Raw genomic sequence first — 8,102 nt, forward strand, 5'->3', positions numbered from 1 at the left:
GGCCGTGTTCCGCCCCCCCCCCCCCCCGTTAACAAGCTTTACATTTGCCAGGGAACAAAAATGCATTAGAAAATGGTATCAACCACTTTCTATGCCTGCTCTGCCTGCCTGCAGCCTGCCTGCTCTTTAAGAAAGCTCAAGCTAAGCTTCCAGGAGTTACTCTCCTCGTGTGGTGCTGCTCTGGGGATTACCTTTCCTCCTGCAAGCCTAGGGAAAGTGCTGCTAATTCACTTAAGGTGTTCAGTTGGCCAGAGGCTGTTTCTCTCCTGCCTCATAGAGGCAGAAGATAAAATTCTTGACATTAAATAAGTCATTCAGCATTTCTATCTTGCTTTGTGATGCACACGTGGTGGTTGGCCTTTATGCAGCTGATTAGAAGATAAGTGGTTAGTGAAAAAGCCTGCAATAAGGCCAGCTGCTATTTTTAGACTGTCTGAGGAAAGAAACCCTGGCACCACCCTGTGCCTGCCCTCCAGCCTCCCTGGCCAAGGGATGGGGGAGGCCAGGGGTAAGTGGGACCACAGGACTTTTCCCACCCACCACCATGGCCTGCAAGTCCCCCACCCTGTCTGTAGCAAGAAGTATCCTTTGGTCTTACCCCACCATAGCAGTGTCCCTGCCCCGTGGTGCCAGATTGCATGCCTGGGTTGGGAGGTCTGAATCCCTCCAAGTGTTCACACCCCGGTGGTCTCACCACCATACCATGGACCCTGCTAAGTCCCCATGTCTTTGGTAATATTGCTTTGCTAGAGAAGCCTCTCTATCTAACCAGCTTTCAGCTTCTCCTGTCCCTCACTGTTTGCACAGGTGCTGTGGGAGAGCAGCTGGATGGAGGCTGTCCCTGCCCTGCCCCAGGGAGCCTCCACGCTCCCTGACCTTGCCAGGCGGAGCTGATGGACCAGCACAAGCTTCTACGAACAGATGCACTGTGTTCCTGCTCTCACTGGAATTTAGGGATACGTGCAGCATGAGGGACTTCAGCAAGAGGTAATGGCTTCAAACTGAAGAGGGTAGTTTGAAATTGGATAAAAATTCTTCCCTGTGAGAGTGGTGAGAAGATGGAACAGGTTTCCCAGAGAAGTTGTGGATGCCCTCTCCCTGGAATTGCTCAAAGCCAGGTTGGATGGGACTTGGGGAAACCTGGTCTAGTGGGAGATGCCTCTGCCCATGGCAGGGAGGTTGGAACTAGATGATCTTTAAGGTCCCTTCCAACTCAAACCATTCTATGAGTCTATGATTAATGTGAGAGTTGTTTGCACTTTAATTTGAAAGCTGAACTAATTAGCTTTTGGTAAATTTTCAAGCGAACTGGTACTGCTTAGAGGCTTTATTTCACACATCTCTTGCACTGCTGCGAGTATGGGTTGAGGGACACCAGACTGAGGGCTTCCTCTTGGCTACAGGGGCAAAAAGGAGAAGTTGCACTCATATCACATTGTCTGAAAGTAAGTTACCTTGCTACAAGATAAGTAAATCTTTGCCTGGACAAAATATTTTTCTCAAAGCCACAAAGGGCTTTCTTAAAATGCATGTCCTGCTCATTTCTTATGCTTTCAGATCCTTGGAAGAGGCTTTACTCACTTCCTAACTGGAAAAAATAGTTGGCGGAAAGGACTTGCAGCATATTTGCTTTAAGACATGCAATAATCTATTCTAATGGATGTGCTAACCCTACAAACTGTTCATGAGATGAGGACAGATCCTGCCTTCATGATCTGGGCTGTATTATTCTGACAGTGTCTTCATCCAGAGAAGCTTACCAGAAGAGTTATGATTTTATAATAGGCTTTATTCATAATTTAAAGATGTAGCTTAAATCCATTACAGCCTGCTGCTGGAGTTGTGATGTGCTATTTGCAGAGGTTTACTCCTCTTTAGGTGATACTGTGGAACTGACTTAAATCTCCTCCCTCAGTTAAACAATACTTTAAATGTCATCCCTGTTTACACTGTTACAGAGCAGTCAGTAATGATGATCCGTGCTCTGACAGTCCCCCAGCCTCTATGAGCAGCCAGCAGATTTACACTTTGGTGAAAACTGCCTCATTGTCTCCAGTAGTAAAGCTCCTCTCATAAATACCCTTGTGTGCTCAAGCTGCAAATGGATCTTGCATATACTGTAATGAAATCTATTTCCTAAATGCTCTCCTAAGTCTTTTAGCATCCTGATTCATTGTCCTTCCCAGAGGCAGGTGCACCCAGGTGCTGGTGGCAGTCAGAGGCACTGGTGAGCAGTGCAGGCTGGTGACCAGCTGAGCTTGGAGGGGTTTGTGGCCACTGTTGTGCTTATCTTGATGCACCAGAGGTGTGAGGTACCAGGTGATGGGAACCTCACGGGGAAAAGGTCAGCATGTTGCTACAGCAAAGCAGGCCCACAGATTGTCTGGTCAAACAGTTCTTCAGCAGCCAGGGAGCTCTAAGCACCTTCCAGGCAGGCCCATGAAGCCTTGCTTTTAGCTGTTCTGGCCAGTCTGCATCTCTAAGAGGGTTTCTGGTATCCTGACTGGCTTAAACTGGGGAACGTGCCATGTTACGTCATTTCAGTTCATTAACTATTAAAGCTCTGTGGTTCTTGCCATAGATATAATTGTTCAAATCTCACTGTCCTTGCCCTGGATGTCCACCTGCAGCACTGTGTGCCTTGGTGTAATGTTCCTTGAAACAGGGCATCCTTACAGCAGCACAGAGCTCTGTGTCTCCTGCTTTTAATGTCATTGATTGCTCATGTGCTCTGAGAGGGGCAGGACAGGAGCCAAGCTCTGCCTTCTCTCTGCACTTCCCGACCTGTCATGCTTTGATTTGTGCTTTCCTTGCTGTTGCTTTGTCTTTTTTTTTGTCTTTTTTTTTTTTTTCCCCCTGTGCTGGAAACAAAAGCAGGCAGCAGAAAACACAAGGAGGATGATTACAGCTGTTTCACAGAAGATGTCTGGCATCAACCCCGCACTAGCAGTTTCTAGTGCAGCAGAGGTAAAACCAATTCAGTCAGGAGGATTTTTTTCCTGTGAGATCCATAGCTCCTGGTTAGGCCTGGCCTTTCCCAGTCCCCAAACACCATCAGTTCCCTTCCTAAGTCCTGAACCAAAGCAGTGCTGCACTGTGTTTTAAATGTCTTGCTTGCCACAAAAGTCCTTTTTTTCTGTGTGTGTGTGAAGGTAAAGCAAGAGAAATTTGCAGAAGCTGTCATCCATCTGGCAGCAGAGAGCTGCTGGCCAGGCCAGAATAGATGGAGCAATGTCATATGCTTCCAGATTGTGCCTGGGCTCTCTTTGCATTCAACAAGGAAGACACAAAACAGTTATAGTTCAACTAATCTTACTATTCTTCTGGAATCCATTTCAACAGAATTTTATTTCCACTTGCACAATCAGCCTGAGAAAGGCAGATAGTTCTGCAGACAGAAATCAGCTCAGCAGAAAAATGGCTCTCAAGATCAGTCCTAGGAGACATGAGACAAGCAAGCAAACCAGATGAACGATGATAATAAAATTGGAAATTGAAGAACAGTTTCTGCTGCCATCTCTCCTAAGTTCCCTCAGCGGTTCTGAGGGTGCCTGTGTGAATGACTAATGGTGCAGAGGCAGCTGCTGCTGCCAGCAGGAGCCAATATCCCAACAGAAGCCCGTATCCCATCAGGGATACCTGATATCTCATTCTGCCTGTGTGTCCATTGCATAGCATCATCTCCTGCTCAGTCTGGGGTCTCTTAGCTGTTTTCTGAGGACAGGGTAGACTTGCAGCACTGTGGGTTCAAGCTGTCCAGACAAACAGACCCGTCTTCCTCCTGCACTGCTGTGTATCCTTTTCAGTAGCCCAAAGACTCTCTGATGCCATTTTCTAATTGGCAGTGTGGCCAGCTGGGGCTGGTGTCATAGCAAGTGCCAGCGGGACATGTGGGAAGCCCATGCAGAAATGAGGGGCAAAACTTGGAGGACCCAAGTGGCAGGTGAGAAGAGTTTATGTTCCCAGAGAAGCATGGAAAAGCTCTTGTGAAGGTGCAAGAAGATGACCCTGTGGGTTTGGTTTCAGCTTGAGTGTTGTGAAGAAAACAACAGAGAGCAAAAACCTCCAAATTTTTCTGGAAAGCCTCCAGCTGTCTCTTAAAGGTAATACAACCTGTTTTCTTCTCTGTGGCTTTTGTTTGTTGTAATTACAGGCTTGACTTTCTAAAGCAGAGCCAGGAATGTAGGGATCAGTAACTGGACCAGTCTGATAGAGCAGGAACAGATGGATAAGCATCATGGATCAGGGTCCCTGTGGTATAGTTTGTACACTTGGCATTTGTCTCAACAAACTGCTATGTTGCCAGCCCCAGGGAGATGGGGTTCACCTCTTTGTTCAGAGGAGGTGCTAAAGTGCCCTGGAAGGGATGAATTCACAAAAAGGGCCTATAAGGCTCACCAGGAAGAGCAGAGCAGGGGAGAATTGGTTACCGCTTTAGTGCACTCAAAGCTGTAACAGCTATGAGCAGGGCCCTGCCCTTCAGCCCTGCCAGCACACAGAAGATACTTCAAATCATCCCTTGGGAATTGCTTCATCTGACAGATGCATGCACACAGGCATGGATCTCCTGCAAGTGCTGTAACTTCAGGTTAGAGCCAGGGACATAACATTCTCTGCAGACTTAGAAATCTGGCTCTGTGATTCATTTATCTCATGACTCGGTGCTAGCATCAGAGCTACAGAAATTTCAGGTCTAAGGAAGAACCATCCTATAAATAAAAGAATAATTTGCATTAAAGTAGCTAGTTTGGCATCTCAACACTTTAATATATCTACTTCCAACCACATTTTGTGTTAGAGCAGATTACGTGGGGTTGCTAATGCTGCTGTTTGCCTTCCTCTTCCCCTTGTGCTTTCTGCAGTGGACAGAAAAACATCCTGCAGAGGGTTGGTCTTGACAAATTACTGGCTAAATAGAACTGTATTCTCGAAATGAACTTTAAAAGTCAGCTGAACTGCTGTGCCAGCATTGCAAAATTGAAAATTATATCAAATTTCAAATCACAGGAGAAGAAAGCAAGCTGGCTTGTTCAGGGAACAAAAGTATGGCTGCTGTAATAATTAATGATCCCTGGCAGACCTTTCTGGAATCACAGTACTTACCTGCAAAGGAGGATACTTCATTTTTTATGTAGAATATTTTGCACTGGGCTGTAGTGCTGTCTTGACATGTTTGTATGATATTCAACTCTTCAATACTTCTTTTTCAGGAAAGAGCACAGAAACCCTGTTACAGATGCTGTCAGCCACAGGCTTCTGGAAAGAAGATCTTATTTTCTGCTTCCCAAGTTAAAAGAGGTGGATGACCTTCTCTTTTCTTGAAACCAGGTATTTTTTTTCCTTAAAAATGGAAGTCTCCTTAAGTAAAGCAGTCTGCAGATTCCTGAAAAGGTAAAAAACCCTCAGAAGCTAAACAGAAAGGAATTTTCAGAAGAGAATATTTGTTTTGAGACAGTTAGCTCCAGCTTGTACTTAATTTTTTATAGCAGACCTTTAAAAACAACTTCTGGATCTGTATAAAAATTTGTGTTCTGTGCAATTAAAAGTTTGGGGTTTTTTTTCAGTTGGAGCAACTTTGTTTATGTTTGGATTGATATAAATATTGTGGGAAATTTAACATGCTTGGTCTGTAAGTAAGTCTGTCCTAAACTGCCTCCAGCCACCACTTTCTGTCTTCCCAGACTTGGGTAATTACGAAACTAGTCAAGCTGATGAAGAAAGGAAACTCTGGGCACCAGCTCAAAAGTAGCGGCTGGTGGCAGGGAGAGTGTGGGGAGCTCTGAGCTGCATCTGGGAGTGTCTCTTGTCCCTCGGAGCATTCCCTGCCTGCAGGGTGAGGCTCCCGAAATAAGACTTGAGGCTTGTCCCAAGGCAGCCCAGCTCCCAGGGACTTCAGCAGGAATGGCACAGAGCCTTCAGGAGATGGGAGAGTTGGGCCCTACCTGTTAACACAAGGTGTATGAGCACTTAATGAAGTGCATTAATGGGTTTCAAGGAGGCACACGAGCACGTTCTTTGTGTGCCCCTGAGAAACAGTGCTGTGTCTGATCCTTTTGCAGACACTTGGACATTTTCCCTTTTGGCTTTCTTCCCTGGGCAGGGAAGATCATCCTATCACAGCCATGTCCCTTGCCATGCTGGGCACTCTGCCTGCTGCTGGCTGGGGCATGGGAGGGTATGAGCTGTCCTGGGCAGGGCTGGTGCTCCTGGGGTGCCAGATGAGCGTGCCTTGGTCACACATGGAAACACCAATTGGCCTGAGGGGTAAGTTGGCAGAGTGTGAGTATTTATCAGGATGGCTCCATGTCCTCTGTGCTCGGTGAAGTCACCAGAGCTGTGGTAAATTGCCCCAGTACACAATGTGTCTGTTTAGAAGGAAAAGATGGTGCAAAGCCCAACGATGTTGTCATTTTCTTAGATTTGTCAAGGCATAGAGACTTTGAAAAATGAGTCGTTTTAATGGAGATGCCCAGCTTTAGACAGCCAATTTATTTTGCATTCCAAAGGTCATAGTATTCTTAGGAGAATAGTATCCCTGTCTATGGTTTCTTTTGCCAGCAACCTGCATAAGTAGTGGAAGCATTGATTAGCCAAGGCTGATGCCTGCCTTCGCAGAAGGTAAAGCTGAAGACCCAGCTCCTGCTGCCCAAGTCAGATCTGGTGGTAGAACAGGTCCCCCCCGTCTCATTCCTATCCCATGAATACTGAGCAGGGGCTTGCTTGCTCACTTTCCATATTTTTTTCCTGTCTGTAGCAACAGCTTAACTAAAGCACCTACTGGTTTGTATATCACTATAAACCTTTTCCATCAGGCTTATAAGGCACTACAGTCCTTGTGCTCACCCCCCAAAACTCAATAAAGCAATGCATTCCCCATTGCTTGGCTTTTGAAGGATGTAAAGTAAAAGAGCAAGCTATAAATTCAACTTTGTATTCATAGGATATGTAGGAGGACAAATAATCATATCTTGTCAGGCAAATGACTGTTTAAATTATTTTTCCACCTCAACACATAGGAAGCCACAGCACTGAAATGTATGACTCAATAGGTAAAATATGTAACTAGCCTAGAAATATAGTACATCTATTTTCAGGTGCCACAAAACACATGTTCATCAGGAAGACTATTAAAAAATTCATTTCCTAAGGACATCAGCATTAGACTCCTGAGGAGACTGAGTACTTGATAATGCAGTTCACGGGCAGAAGAATGTGCAATATAAAAGGTGAACTACAAGGCAAAGCAATTTCTTTAGGAAAAAGGCTAGACAGTCTTGGCATAGGATAACTGAATTCTACTCTATCTTTGCAGTTTGATATGTAAATGATGTATTTTTCAAAAGGTCACATCCTTCATATATTTATAAAAAGTCTGCTACTGTTTTTGGCTGCTTCTTTGGGAAGGTGCTGTGGCACAGGAGTTAACTTCAAAAGACATCCACAATCCAAAGGTGAAGTCTCACTTTTTTTTTCTTTTTTCTCATTCCAGATATTTTAGCTGTTGGACTTTATCAGCAATGAAATAGACTCAGGGTTTATGACGAAGATGATGAAGCCAGGCTTACTGAGTCATGCCCTGAGCTGAGCCAGGAGGATGGTAAATGGAAGTAAAGGAAATTAAACAGCCTGATTAACAAATGAGTTGGCCAAGAATGTAACCACCAAGGTGTCAGCTCCAAGACAGAAATCTCCCCAGTCCCTAAGGTTGCCCAGGAGGACTGGGCTCCTTGGTTCTCCTGTTGAGCTGCTGCTGGTCCCCAGTCCAGTTCCGTCCAGTTCCCCACCAGTCTGCAGCATGGCCAGGCTGCCAGTTACCTTCTCTGTGTTGGCAGCCAAGGGGTGGGGATGGGAGACCTTCCCAGCCTCATTCATCACCTGGCTTTGGAGAGCACTTCAGTGAACATCCAGTATTAAGTTAAAAATGTAAATGTTGCCTTTAGCAGGGTTAATGAAATGAAGCTAATCTGATTTTCTGGCAGTCTACTTGTAGATCAGATGAGTGGGGGAAGGTGCTTGAGCATAGTATTGATCATATGCACTTCAGAATTTTCTTGGAAGACTGTTGGCCAACTATGTTCCTCAGGGACTTGATCTGCCTGCTC

This window comes from Chaetura pelagica, unplaced genomic scaffold (assembly GCF_000747805.2).
Source record: "Chaetura pelagica isolate M959 unplaced genomic scaffold, ChaPel_1.0 scaffold207, whole genome shotgun sequence".
Taxonomy (NCBI): domain Eukaryota; kingdom Metazoa; phylum Chordata; class Aves; order Apodiformes; family Apodidae; genus Chaetura; species Chaetura pelagica.